At 32.9% G+C, this 16,303-nt stretch overlaps 1 protein-coding gene across 5 annotated transcripts in view; it reads right to left on the minus strand.

Annotated features, from left to right (window-relative positions):
* The window catches only part of plagl2 (pleiomorphic adenoma gene-like 2), a 91,939-nt gene extending 83,813 nt beyond the window's left edge, over positions 1 to 8,126 (minus strand). For 4 of the 5 annotated variants that reach the window (XR_007957601.1, XM_052031541.1, XM_052031543.1 and 1 more), the window contains exon 1: positions 7,988 to 8,126. The gene's annotated coding sequence lies outside the window, so the exon portion shown is untranslated. The remainder of the gene's footprint in view (positions 1 to 7,987) is intronic. The other variant, XM_052031542.1, reaches the window with a different exon arrangement.
* Between the last annotated feature and the right edge of the window lie 8,177 nt (positions 8,127 to 16,303).

A 16,303-nucleotide genomic window follows, 5' to 3' on the forward strand; every position in this document is an offset into this window, starting at 1 on the left:
AAAATGAATTAACAAACATCAGTCCTATTAATGCAGATTCCAAAGGCAAGTCATGTAGAATATATATCAATCTGCTCCAAACAGAAATAGGTTACATTCTTCAAACACACCAAAATTCAGATGGCAATCCTTAATACAAGATGTACCATTGCTCTAATCCTCATTTAAAATACAAAGAAAATGTAAATGCAATGGATCATCACTGACATTTAAAAGATGAAGTGCCCATATACAACCCAGAGTAGGACACAGAATTTGTGTTGCATTTATCACACTTAAAGAAATAATACTGAAGGAAGGAAAGACTAAGATCTTACCAAGAATAAGTTGTAGTTAGAGACTTCAGTGAAATACAAGTGGGAAACAGAAAATGCGTTCAAAACAATTGAAGAAAATTTATAATAAGAAAAATAGTTTCCACAGGTTATAAGGGACAATGGGGAAAATTAGCTTAATTTTTCATCGAACAAGAGGGTAAGAACATTTATGCATCACTTCAGGTGGCTTTTCAGGCAGAAACTATGACCCAACTAAGAAGAGTAACAAATAGAACATGTTTAGGGTTCATCTGCATCCAGATGGAGAAAACTTAGACATTTCCTCACCAATTCTGACAAAGGTTCTCTGACCTAAAATGTTTATTGTTTCTCACAGGTGCTCTCCGACCTGTGTTTCCAGTATTTTATTTCAGAATTCCACCATAAGGAGTTTTTTTTGATTTTCATTTCATAATGTGTCCCCCACTGAAAACATATCTGTCTTCTTACAAGCAGAGTAGTTCCTCATTCCAGCATTTACTGTCAAGGATATTATTTCAAGGAAAATTGGCTGATTAAATGAAAAAACATAAAAGAGTATGAGAAATGGAATTACTGTGGACCTTAATAGCTGAAGAGCTCATATCATCACAATTGCATGACCCAGAATAGTCTTGTCTAAAATATCAACCAATTCTAGAAAATGAACAATACTTCAAGACATTTTTACATTCTGTCCTCATCCTTTGAACTACAGAAACTACATGAATAGCATATATTATCATTGTAACCTCAGTGGTAGGCATTCCTTTTTAACCAAACTTTGGGCAAGCAAAAAGATTATTTACTTATACAAAACATCACCACCACAAATCTCTCTGTGCAGGGACTTTCCCCAAAGGGCTGGGATTCTTGCAAAGAAATTACCCCATTTTTGTTCTAGCTTTTCACCATATTATATCCAGCTCTTACGTTTATAAATGTTAGGGCTGATAAACTCCCATCTTGACTTAACTTGGTTAACTTTATCCTTTGACAGGTTTCTCTTACCTATATTACATAAATTTAAAACCTGCTTAAACTATAGAAACCAATGAAAAGTTGGAACAGTGATCAAATGTGTTTTGTTATCCAAAGTTAAATAAGTAATAATTATTTGATCAAGTACTCCACCACCTTCACTCAGTGTCCTACAGAAACTTGGCTGCAATCATATACAACAGTTCTTATGTTAACAATTGAAGCATATCAAAACCAGTTCAGAAGATGCAACAGGATATTTCTCCTTCAGATATCTATATGAAGGATAGACTTTTCTTTCAGAAAGGTTTAAAATTAAATAATTTCATCAAATATTCTGACACGAAGGGATAACATTTACAGCAACATTAAATACCAAAACCATTAGCACCACAAACCACAATTCCATGCAGCAAGGTGTTAACCTAGCCAGGAAAAGTGTGCTTCAGCACTGCTCTATACTCACATCATATATTTCTGAATGCACTCCTGGAAAATGTAGTTGGGTAACTGCTAATAGTCAATCCTAGATTACATTACTCCTTAGGAAATCAATGAAATGCAGACCTGATATGATGAACACCGCTCCCACTTTTGTTTATGTATATTGACTATTGCATCTTTTGCCTACAACTCCAATATTCTGTCATCTTTGTCAAGTTAATGCCATTAAATGCATCTACCCAGCAAAAACTGAACAAAGATGCATTTGTCAAATTAAACAATCAAAACAGGAACATCTTGTATGCAAAACAAAAGTAATCAGGACGGAATGTGTGGATTAAATTCTGAACCAGACATATACACCTAACTGTGGAAGCCAGAGGGGAAAAAGGTAAATACAAGCTGCTCCCAGAATGCTTTTTCAGCAGCATGACTGTTTCTTTTTAATTTCTATTTTGGGGATGGACAGGGAATTGAAGGCAAAGGGGAATAAGATTCATCCAAAGTTTAAAAAGACAATGCCATTTGTTCCTCCGTATTACTAAGCAATAAGTTGTCTTTAAAATGAACTGTAAAATGCTTGAAAACTTTAAACACTAAACAGATATACTCATTAACATAGAAATATATTTGTCTTCACTTTAAAAGTCTTTAAAGTAGCTTACAAACGAAAACCAATATATAGAATTCTGCAATTTTCTTAACACTTTAAATTCCTAACAAATTAAGAGTATTTACGATAAAAGGAGATTCCCCCCGCGCGCCCCCCCCCGCAATCAAACTCATGTTTAGATCTGTTCCAGTGACTTTGTAATGACTTCCTATTTAGCTTTTATTTTTAAACAAAAATTATTTCTAGAAGTTACGTTAACATCAATACTTCAGAAATCTTTGGATTCAAATCTTTGGGTAATTGGTTTGTTGCAACAATACAAAAGCATCCTCTAGAATCATTAATAATGTTCAATTCATTATTTTCAAATAAATCCCCTCTCCCCAGGTACTAGTCTTTTGTTTATTCTTTTGTATTTACTACATATAACTGGCTAATTTCAGTTAAATATAACCATATAATAGAATTGATGAATTTCCATGTAATATCTGCTTTCCAAAATACATTCCCTTAGTTTCTCAGGTAATTGGTGATTGAAAGTTACAAATTTTAGAAAGTTAGTTTCACTAAATCGCTAATTACTCAATGAAAAAGTTAAAGCTGTAAAACGTTACAGTGTGGTGCAAAGTGTGGGCTACAGAAATCAACTCACATTAAGCCGTTGTTAGGTATTGTGAATATATGAACAGACCTATACTTCAAGAAACCCATGACATCTTACAAACACACCTCAAGATACTTCACTATATTTCTGCGCGTCTAAACATGCAGATATTGTGGAAAGCAATGCTTTGCGCTGAATTTTCAGGTAATTTCCTATACCACTGAAATGTTTATTTACAAAATCTCTGTTTCGTAGCATTCTTCTACTGAAAACTGCAGTTACTGGATCATGAGCAAAGTCTGCTCTAAGTTAGTTATAATTCTTTTAATTGCCCAACTTCATGAAAATGATTGCAAAAGAGTGATTTAACAAGGATCTACAATGTACTTTAGCAAGTTTCACAGTGACCAACTCATTGCGAGCTTGCCTACTTAGCTAATGAAAAGCATCAAGATTATCAGGATTAAGGTTTACTCAAAAAAGGAAACAGTATTTCAATTGAATAAGGTGTTTTAATGTCAGTCATTCATATTGATATGAACAGTTTCACACTTAATGTGAAATTTGGTCAATTCTTTGAAGAAGAAAAAACTCTTATGATAATTCAGCCAATGGCACCTTAATTCACAAACTCCTAGTCAATTTTTGAGCAAAGTGACCCTCCACAAAACACACTTTTAGGAATCTGATCTGGGATACTAATCTTCCAGATACCATGAAATACAAAGCTGAACTAATCTTGAGAATCTGAAGATAATAGTCTCTCAATAAAGATACAGTATTAATCTTACAAATCTTGATTGATCAGTGATAACAAACTTTTTCATAGATAACTTTCCTTAACTCTCTGATGCTATAATTTAGATTATCACTAATCATGTTATACTTAAGAACTTAACAAGCAAGAGTGACTTATCCAAAGGCTGTTTCTAACACCTTTTTCATCAGACCAGATACTGGACACCACGATTCCTAAAGAGTCTGTTGATATTACAAATACAACATTGAAACTGCATTTACCAGAAACATATTTTAAATTTAACATATTAGCCTTACACATTTCAAATTCCGGAAAATTGGTTCTAAATGTAGCAAGTTTAAAACTGAACACAAGTGTTATTCAAAAAGAATTCCAAATAAACTTCAGAAGAATTATGTAATCTCTGAAGACCCCTATAAACGATGCCAATTCTAATGTATTATTTTCCCCAAGGTTAAAGGAAAAACCCACACAATCCTTCAATTAAAAAATGGATCAGGAAAACTGCAACATGCGATTTACAAACAAGATATCCCCTTTTAAACTTTGTAGCAGATTTAAAATTTATGAAGTTATGGTAAAGTATTTGAAATAATTCAGTCGATCTTGTACAAGTTTGAAATCTCTAGCTGCAAGTAAAGAAAATTTTACTTTGACCAAATGATCTCACAGAAATGATTGCTTGACTTGCAAACAATTATTGTACAATTAACTTCGTTTTGAAAAATTAAAATGTTTCCAAGAACTTCACCAGTTTCTATTCACACCACCATAAACAAATAGAAACAATTACAAAAATAACTATTGAAAAAGTTAAATTTAACTTTAAAATTTATGAAAAAGTTACAAATGTGTCCACCACATTATCTCAACATGCCTGGTTCTCCTGAACATTGTCAGAAAATGAACAAATTAATTTACCAATCCCACAAGTGTACATTTCCCCATTAGCATTCTCATAATTTTACAACTGTTTCCTTGAATCTTTTTGACTAACAAAGTGGCAAAAAATTATAGAATATTTGTACCAGATTTTTATAAAAGAAACAAATATCTTCATCCTCATTTCTATTCCATGTTACCAGTAGAAAAAGTTACACTATCTAGAAGCTTTTAGAAAAAGCGCACAAACACATGTACTTCTGCTTCTACCAGTTACTTGAGGTAACAGGATAAGCAATTACCAACAAATAATTTTTTTAAATTGTGTAGATCTCTTTTTCATTACTGTAGCATTATTTTAAGTGTTAAGAACATGGCTTTTTCTACCAATTTAAAATCACCTTCAATAGATTTATTTTGCTATCAACATACATTCAGATTTCATACTTCAATGTTATACTGCAAGTTAGATGAGTAAAGCATCAAAAGGCCTGGACAAATATCAAATGATATCATTAATCAGAGGAACAGAGACTTAAATACAATGTTTTATAGAATACATTTCTATTTATAATTACTTAAAACGAAATGTGGTGTATTTGATTGAGATTATTACCCAACTTTGCATTTAACAAATTTCCATTTTGTTTGACTAGGAACACCATTTAATTCGTAAATGTATTAACAAATATTTAATATAATACTGAAAATTAGAGTTTTGTCATCAATATTCAAATGTAAAATGTTAACAAATTTGAAGTTCAACAAATCACCTTAAAAATCTGACTGTTCCATCGGTTTGTTATGCATTTTCATTCAAGTTACTTCAATTGCAATCTTGACACAATATTTTTATGGATATCCAACTCCACAACCTGACTATTTCTTTACAATTTGCACTAATGCATTGATCAAATATTTCATTTAAAACAATTTTGAAATATAAAACTGGCATGCAATTCAACATTTATTCCATGTCTAATCCAAACATTTAAGAAATTTGATGCTTCAAACTTAAGTTACTTTATAATCTAAATCTTAATTATTTTGTTCAAATATAAACAGCAAAAGAACATTTCTTTGAATTTTTTTTCAAATACATAAAGCTGTCAAAAATATTTATAATTATCTATACTTTGTAATATTTAACAGATAAAAAGGACAAAGCATTCAGAAACAGGTGAAATCCAATATTTCAAAAAACAAAGTCAGAAGGATTAATCAACTCAGAACAAATTTAAGCTTTCTAAATATTCTAATATTTCACTCATTACAAGTGCACCACAGCAATCCAACAAAGGATACCATCTATAAAAGATTTGAAGAGTATCTCAAGATCAAAGAAACCAAATCATATCTTGTACCTATTGGTTTAATTTGTAATATTCTGGGGTGAACATTATGTTTTTGTTACAATTTTAAGTTTTGGTTACATGAATGAAGTTTCTTCAGAATTTAATACAAATCTGCTCATTTTTATCTTGCAATATCTTGATATTTTAATGTTTAAATATCTGTGAAGAAGACACTATAGTAGTCCCCACTCTACTGAATCCATAGAATTTGATTTTGCCAAATCTATGCAGTTTAAACATATTCTGTAATAATTCACAATTATTTCATAATTACAAATTTTCCAAAGGAACTAATTATATGTCCATTATTTTAAGTGACACTAACACAAGTTTTAATCTTTTTACCAAGACTGGCAATTCAGATATTAAAAACGAGTAACACTCTAAAAAGGTCATAATCTGTTTATTTCTGAGATCCACAAATTTAATATTACCATCTTTACCAGATTTCAATATTAACACAGCAGTTGTTGCTCATAAAGTTACATAAATACCATCAAATGTTCCTTTGTCAAAGAATAAACATATGACACAAACATTTTCAATTAGTTTGTCAGCAACAAGAAATAGTAACCACATAACTCCTCGTAACAGAACAGACACTTAATCATTATCTTGTTTACTATAACCCCCATATATTCCAGACTGCCAGGTAAACATGTTGTTTACTTCTTTCAGAGTTGTCCTATCTTTGGTTACAAATAAACCAGACAAATCTCACTCTTCAGAAACATTTATGTAAACAATAAATTTCTGATGGAGTTAACCATATGCAAATTCAGAATAAACATGACATAGTACAACAGAACCTGAACTTTGAAGTTAATACTTTAAATATAACACAAGCAAAAGGAAAGCAAATCTACCTGTCCTATTTCAAAGACAACTTGTTGAAATTATAGCATTGAACTAAAGCTAATCATTAGAAATGTGTTCATCGTTCATCCACAGTTATTAATATGGTAAATTAATATTTAAAGGATTTATTTTAACTTTAAAGCTTAATGCAAGCACAACACGATTTCCAATGAGTTTCATCAATATTTATGATATATGCACAACATTTCAACTTTTTAAAAGAGGCAGAACTGTTATCTTTAAATATCCATTTCTCACTATTCCCCCTTACAAATCAACGAGCTCACGTGTTGCTGCACATACTGGAGTAAAGACAAAAGTTTTTTTCATAAAATACTGGGCAATATTTGTATCTCTTCAGTGTAATGGTCGATGAAACTCAATGACGCGCTGGCGCCAAACAACCCGGGAGTAAACAAGTGCAATAGTTATACGTTTTAAAACAAAACGATATTTTTGTGAAAGATTCGAGTTATCTCCATATATTTTGTCACAGCCCAGCAGCGTGACCACCTCCCAGCTCCTGATTCACAGCAACAAAACCATGATACGAGCCACCACAAAAATAGCTAGTTAATGTGAACCAACTTCATAGCGTGCAACTTTTAGAAGGGGAGAGGGGGAAATAAATACTTAAGTACGTTGGGGAAAATGTCCGATTCCGAAATATTTACCCACTTCTCGGCACCGTCTCCCAAACGAAATTCCAAAGTTTAAAAGTTCCCAATTCATAATCTTAACAAAATTCACTTCTTGAAACACCCTCCCCCTCAAAAAATCACACAGCATTTCAACTGCGCGGCGTGAGCCATCAGGAGAGACACTATTAGAGACACGAAACTCACTCCCTAAAAAAACTTTTTTTTTTGATCACGTAATTTTAAAAAAAATCACCCAAAAAAAATGAAGAACTGGCAAAGAGGAAGAAATGAACTCTTGCAAATTTGCAAAGCTTGGTGCAATTCGGGTTTTCAGTGTCTTGGAGTGCACTTGAGGGGAGGGCAATCTTAATTGGCAACCCCGCGGTAAAAAAAAAGGCTGTGTGTCTCATATAATAAACGCGAGCTCCCTCTCCTCTCTCCCCACACACACACACACACACACAAACTTCCCAGCAAAACTTCCCAGCACTTCACTAGTCAATTTCATCCCGACAACTCGCACCATTCGTTCCTGCAATTAGCACAAACTCACCGCCGTTGACTCGGCATCTCTTTCCAATAAGTTTTTGCACGCGAGCTGCACTTTCCAAATTTTGGAAATTATTTTTCTCTATTTTTCACGGCCTAAAAAAAAATTCTTTCCCCAGCTTCTTTACAGAAGCCATTGTGCGGAGGATGCTGGGAGTGACGTCAGGGGGTTTCGCAACATTGGAGGCTGCTGCTGCTGCTGGCGTCCAGGAGATAGGAGGTGGACTACTGCAACCCCATCCATCCATCCATGCAGCCTGGCGCCTCAGCCGCACTCCCGCCACTCCATGCAAAAGTGCACGGGCCCCTTTAAATGGCAATGATGCTTGCCTGTGCTGTCCTTTTCTTCTTGAGTGTGTGTATGTGTGGGGGGGGGGGGGTGGGATGGAGTGATGGTAGGAGAAGAAAGTGCAGGAGAAATTAACCACTGCTAGCGGGGCGCATGGATTTTTGAATGAAAAAAAAGAGCAAGTCATTTCTCATCAGTGCTGCCTTCTCTCCGTGGTTGGATCCGAATCATTTGATCGGTGAAGAATTAAGTTAGCTTCATCTGCTCTATCAGTTGGGCATCAATCCCAGTCCCACAGAAGTGAAACTTTGTAAGGCAGGCATATTAACTGGAGTGATATGTGGATGCTACCTTCATTAATAGGAACGAAGAGTTCAGGTAAGACCTGGGTCATTGCTATCATGCCAGTGAGCAGATGTTTCAATGCAAAAGAATGTTCGTTGGTGCTGACTTGCCAAGTTTAACTCGTTGGAAGAAATTGTTTCTCAGCTCTAATGAAATTTGGTAGATGCCTATTTTTCTCAACAAAAAAAACTGCAGATGCTGGAAATCTGAAATATAAACGGGGGATGCTGGAGGCACTGAACTAGTCAAGGAGCAAATGTGGAGACAGTAAACAAATCAATGTTTCAGGTCAAAAACTGATGAGAGGCACTGACCTGAAATGTTAACTCTATTTTTTTGTCCACAGCTGCTGCCTGACCTGCTGAGTATATCCAGCTTATTTTGTTTTTTTTTCAGTGTTGGCATTGCAGGATACTATCTTTTAATTGGTTGTACATGGAAAACTTGGATAGGTGAAGACATATCTTGAACAAGCAGTGAAGAAGTGAGTTATTGCTGGTCTTTTGCACTGTATAGAAATCAATAGTAATAAATAATTCATATTTGTTTAAATTAAGGCTGGTTTTGTTTTCTTGTTTGTTAAATCATTGAAAAACATCGATCGGTACAAAGCTGGCAAGGGATAGTTCACTGAAATCAACTATAAACATTTTCTTAAATGCTGTACAATTAATAGCATTTCCTATTAATAATTTAAATCCATGTTTGAAATATAATCTCGAAAATAGCAAGAGGATGAGATGCTTTTATTACATTGATGCCACAGTTATAGTCACTGCCTAACAATAAAGGAAATAGCTGGAATAATTTAATAGCAGCAATCACAGTATGTGGGTCAATGAAACTAGAGGTATGAATATATTGAAAACTGACCAGGGAACTACTGGACAGCAATTTACAGAGATTCTGTCTCTCTCACATATAGCTACTTTGCATTAGGAGCTGTGGTTTACACTGTAGATGGTGCCTTTCCTTCTTTATACCATATTGTGAACCAGATGCTTCCTTTCAGCATTTCGTTTAATTTAGAAATAGATGCTGAGGGCCAGATACTACAAAGCAAATTGTAACACTGAACACTCAATTTGATGCCAATAATGCATAGATTGTAGTAACAGATTTTTGTCCTCAGATAAGGAAGAAATATTTTCATTTAAGAAGACAATTCAGTTGATTAAAATGGCACAGAGATACTGAACTGCTGAAGAGATACTAAGATCGAAAATTTTTGATTAGTAGATTCCAATTAATGCAACAAAACAAAAGATTTTTTATGATTTAAATATTGTGAAAAGGAAACAAAATAATTATACATTTTTATTTCAGTTATTGTTCCAAAATCCTTAATAAAATTTGTTGCTTGAGTTGAATTTGTTCATCTAAGAAGCACACAGTACAATGGATATGAAAGCATGGTGAATTGAGATAAATAATGTTCATCCCTTGAAGTTCTAAATTAATTGAATTAGCATTGTGGGAATAAACTAGATTTTGCAGTCAAGAATCGGAGCAGGCAGATTACAATTACGTTCATTTTAAAGAATTTTTTTTAGTACTACTGACATTGTTCAAAAAAATGTTTGTTCAAACAAGTTGAAATTTTTATTTCCCAGCAAATTTAATTAATGCAGTACAATAATCATCAATCCTATGTATAGCAACATAATCAGTGTGAGATACCAGTTTCCTGTAACAGAAGCAGCTTTACCTCAATGAAGTTAAGACTAAATGCCGAACATAGGATCCCAAAACCACAACAGAATTAATCCACAGTATAAGCTCTTACAATAAAATTAGAAGAGTATCAAATATTCAGCAAAGAATTTCGTATCAAATTAATAGAAATGCAGTGTAGCATCAAATACCACAAGACATTCAGAGTATGGTAAAAAAAAAATCCAGAATGCAAATTAAGTATCAAATATGAATAACATAATTTAAATATCATATTTATTGTGTAATGTATACAGAATAGTTACAAAATTATTACGATACTTAGAAAGAATTAGAATGTTTTACTGAATAGCTACAAAAAAATCAGATAAATATATCAAAATATAGTACCAAATACACTTAAAACATTAAAGAAATGTACTTAACACTCAGCACTGAATTAGCCCGCTGTACCAAACTTGTACAACTTAATTAAGACAATGTCTGAGAGACTGGCATCTTAAACACAATGTATTAAATTCTTACAGTACAATCAGAAAATTATCAAAATATCCCATATAGAACCAAATACAAACGACATTCTACTAAATTCTCAGAACAGAAACGAAAAAGTGTATCAAATGCTTAAAAAGGGAACCAGAGGATGGCTCCAAACACACAAAATAGAAATAGAAATGGAAATGACACCAAAACCCAGAATTAGAAAATATGGCAAAGTAACAACAATGAGCTCAGAAAAAATGTACCAACTATTCACAGACAAAGAGAATGTCTTATTGAAAATTGGAACAAAATATCAAGTACACACTTCAAAATCTGGACATAGAGTAAAAAGTGCAAGAAAGTTAAACAAGAACACATTTAGATTAAGGCACTATGTAGACATGGTTAATAATCAGGATCAGACATTGCAATCACAAAAGATTAATAAATAGCTTTATCAGAATATGAAATCAGATGTACGTAATAGCTCTAAGGACCTACAACAAAATTAGAACATACTACTAAATACCAATCATATATGGTCCAAGTAAATAATGCAGTCGGAATATGTTATTTAGCGTCCACCACATAATCATCCATGCCTGAAATAGAACATACCCAAAGCAGTATTAAATATGAAAATATGGTTCTAAAGTTACAAAAATAAATTCAATAAAATATTAAATACCCACTTCAGTATTGGAAAATAGTATTAAATAAACACAACAGAAACTGAATATGACATTAAATAACCACTATTATCAGAACATGGCTGTAAAATACTGCAGGAGGATTGACATATGATTCTAAATATCTGCAACAGAACTGGAAAAGGCATTAAATGGCCATAAGAGAATTAGAATATTGTATTAAATATTCACATAAGAAATCAGAATATGGCAGTAAATTATTACTAAATTCTCTTGCATTACTAAGTGTAAGGGAATCAGATTACCAGACCAAATAATCACAACAAATTCAGAATAAGGTAAAAAAAATCAACAGTATCAGGAAAGGTGGTACAAAATATCCATTAAAAATCAGAATGTAATGCTATAGTCACAACTTCATGAGAATAGTCCTGAACATGCACCACAGTAAAAGAATATGGTACAAAATAACCATATCAGGATTTGAATATTATGCTAAATATCCACACCAGGATCAGATATGGTTCAAAACATCCACCACAGAATTATATATGGTACTGAATATGCATGTCAGAAATGGAATAAGATACAAAATGCACAGAACAGAATCAGAACATGATACTACATATATTCCACAGAACGAGAAATGATACCAAGTGTCACTAAATACCCACAACAAAATTGAAATATGAAACTACATATCCACAACAATATTAGAATATAGTATCAATTATCCAGAATGGAATCAAATTACAGTGCTAGCTATGCATAATAAAATTGGAATATGGTGTGAAATAAGCGTGATAGAATTGGAAAACAGTGAAATTGAACTATATAATCCATAACATATTTGGATTGTAGTAGTACAACTCAACAACATCAGAATACTATACTAAATATCATAAAATGGTTCAAAATCAGAATACGACTCCAAATATATACAACAGAGCTGGTTCTTAATACTAAATATACATATGGCATAGCATAATGCTAACTATATACAACAGAATTGGAATATGATATTAACTATCCACATCAGAATCAGAATATGGTACTAAACATACTCAACAGAAACTTTAGTTATTAAATATTAAATGGTTGCAACACTCTGGTTTCTCTTCAAATTGTATAAGTCTTTCTTTCGCCTTTTACGAAAGATATTAAATGGTTCCAACAGTAACACAATATTTGTACAACATAATCAGAATATTTACAGAAGAATTGGAATATTTTAACACCCTTAATGAAATCACAATGTGATACAAAATGTACAAAGTAGAGTCAGAATATAATACTACAAATCCACAACAGGATGAGAAATGGTATTATATGTCTTCAACACCGTCACAAATACTGTTCTAAATGAGCACGATAGGATTATACAATGATGACAAATAGCCATTAGAGAATTCAAATGTGCTACTATACATCAACAAGGGAATGGGAATATGGTACTAAATATCTATGGCAGAATAGGAATATGGTACCAAATTTTCACAGCAGAATTGGAATATGCTTCTAAATGTGCATCACAGAAAGGGAATATTATGCTAAATATACATAGCAGAATCAAAATACGATACCAGATCTCCAGCATGGTATCAGAAAATGGCACATAATATCCTCACAACATCAGATCTGATATTAGATGCACTCAACTGATTTGGAAATGAAATGGAAAAAAGGCACAGAGACTACAATGTTAAGTGTACCTTACAGGATCAGCATATGATGCCATGTATCCTCAAGAGATTAGAAATTAGGTACAAAATAACTGCAACAAAATTAAAATATGATATCAAATGCACACAACCAAATGGAGGAGAGTTTTCCTTTTACACAACAGAAATGGAAGACAGCACCATTTGGTATTAAGTATGCACAACATAATTGGAATATTATGCTAAGTACCCACAACTGAGCAGCTACTAAGTACCTAAAACAAAATCAACATATACTGCTAAACATTCACAACAGATTTCAGATATTGTACCAAAAATCATAACAGTGTCAGAATATGATTCTAAGTATCTACAACAGAATTGAAAAAATTATACAAAATAGTCTCAGTAGAATCAGAGCTATGCATAACAAAAATGGAGTACAATGCTAAATATATACAATGGAATCAAAAAATGATGCAAAATATCCACAACAGAATTGGAAATGGCATTAAATGTTTAAACAGAATACGAAAATGGTGTTTCATATACACAAGAGAATCAGAATTGTTCCTAAATATGCACAATTGAATTGGAAGTAGTCCTAAGAATGCATGGCAAAACTGAATAAAATATTAAATATACACGGAAGAAATGAAAACAACACCAAAGGTAGAAAATAAAATTGGAATATGATGCCAAATTACCATGGAAGGTCAGAATATAGCACTAAGTACCACGTTTGAATCAGAATGTGGTATTTAATATCCAGACAAGAATCTAAATGTTGCACTCAGAATCCACATCTGAATTAGAATTTCTTATTCTATAAAATTAGAATAATTTATTAAATATCTTTGGCCAATATCTTGGTAGGTATGTCCTGTTATTTCACCATTCTGCAAATTTATTGAAGTAATTTGTTACAGTCCTTTACAGTATTGAATACCCCTCTCCTCCAATTTGATCATCTGCAAATGTTTACTCTTTAGGTAAAGAAGTTTATTCAGATTTCGTAAATAGATTTATTGGTGACCATCTTATTTTGATGGTCTTTAGTTATGCTTTCTCACAAGCAGAAATATTCCATCTTGTATGCATCTGATCAAAATCTTACAGAATTTCAAAGATTTTTAAAATAAGGTCACTCCTATGCTCCTGATGTGTACTTCTTTGCATTTCTGGTGTCATCATTGTAAATCTTCTCTGCACCCTGTCCAATGTTTCTGGTGACTAGAACTGGATACAATTCTCTCAAGTGTGAGCTAACAAAAAATAATCAAGGTTTGGCATAAATTTCCCACATTTCAATTCTTTCCTGAATGCTTGGTTTTGCTAACCTGTGGTGCAACTTTCAGTTATTTGAAGGTCTATTTGTTCCTTTATCCCACTTAGACTCACACCTTCTAAGTAATGTGACCTCCCTTTCCTCCTGACCAAGACACACTACCTCCTGTCTATCTGTGCAGATCTTCATTTCCCAAGTATTTGTCCATTCTGCAAGTTTATCAAAGTAATTAGTTGCAATTCTTTTCAGTGTTGACTATTCCCTCCTCCTCAATTTGGTGTCATCTGCAAGTTTAGAAACTTGTTTCTAATCCCAAAGTCAAAATTAATAATTTAAATTGTGAACAGAGCTGATCCTTTTGGAACACCTATCTTCATCCACCCTTTATTCCCACTCTGACTTCTGTCCTGAAGCCAACTAGCAATCCGTTCTGCTGCTTGTCCCTAGTTTTTCATGTTATATCATCCTATGTATTCTTATGCAATGCATTCCTGTATATTTCTATGGAATTTATTCCTTTGTATATTGTCCAAAACAAAACTAGAGCATGATGCAGGTACCAAAACCAAAATGTACCAGAATGTAATATAATGTACCAAAATTTGTATATGGCATTGAATATTCAGAACCCAATTAACATATTGTGTTCAGACTAAGATCAAATCACCAGAAGTGATATTTTGTTTTGAATAAGGCAATTTCTGCAACTAGAATACAGAATGCACACAATAGCATAAGATATTACCAGGAAATATAACATCCATTATGTACAAGCAATGACCACAGTAACATTGGAATATAGTACCAATGCTCAACACATTAATAAAATGGTACCAGTACCAGTGCTCAACACATATGAATAGAATGGTACCAGATACAACAGCATAAAATGCCTGTAAATAATACAGATTATTACCAAAGAAATACAAGTTATTATACAGAATTTGAACAGAATTGTAAATTGATACAGGAATGCTTTATAACACAGTAAAATTGAAAATAGAATTAGAATATCCTAAATATGCATTATCGGAAAATGTTAGATACAGAATGCAGATATATCTGGAACCACCAATGGGAAATGATACAGGACACAAATTGAATCAAAGTATAAATAGATATGAAATATCAAAGCAAGGTAAAATGGAGAACAAAATACAAGTAGCAATAGCCAAATATATGAGCTGGAAACCAAGTGGTGTATGAGTTTACCTTTCACCCTCAGGAACAGGTTTCAAATCCAGTTCAGACGAATAAGTCAGAACTACCCTACTAGCTGTGATATCAAATATCTTCAAAGTGTGAAAACACATTAAAAAATGTGAAAATGTGGACAATTGGAGGAAATGCACAGTTCTGATGTGAAGTGGAATAAAAACAGAAGGTACATAAAATTGAAATAGATTTGGAACATAGTGAAGGACATTCAAAACCGAATTGGATTTGATTTTTTTCACTCTAAAATGCTCCAGTTTTGCAATGAATCTGTGAATGTGTTTACAAGCAGGTTGAAACATAGCAGAGTAGGTAGTTAAACAAAGAACATGCTTTTTGTTCACATTAGCCTTTCATTCCCCTTGCATTAAATTTTATTCAGATGGACTTCTTAGATGGACTTTGAGCTTTAATCCTACCCACTGCAATGATGCACCTATTTTTCTATGAAGGTATAGCCTCTCCTTCACCTGATCTTAAGTGCTTTTCAGCTACTCTTTTGTGAACTAGTCCAGATCTTTACAAAACAGCTAAGATGGCAAAAAAAAGACAGAAAAATAACAGGTAGAAAGACCAGGTGGTCCTTGAATTCTCTCCTAAACTATAATACCGTCATCATCGTATCAAGTCTCAGCTACCCCACAGTCACATAATCCCTTGGAGGACTCAGAAAAAATCTGGGGTCAGTAGGAGAAACAAGATCCTGGAATGTTTT

Source organism: Pristis pectinata, chromosome 16 (genome assembly GCF_009764475.1).
Source record: "Pristis pectinata isolate sPriPec2 chromosome 16, sPriPec2.1.pri, whole genome shotgun sequence".
NCBI lineage: Eukaryota > Metazoa > Chordata > Chondrichthyes > Rhinopristiformes > Pristidae > Pristis > Pristis pectinata.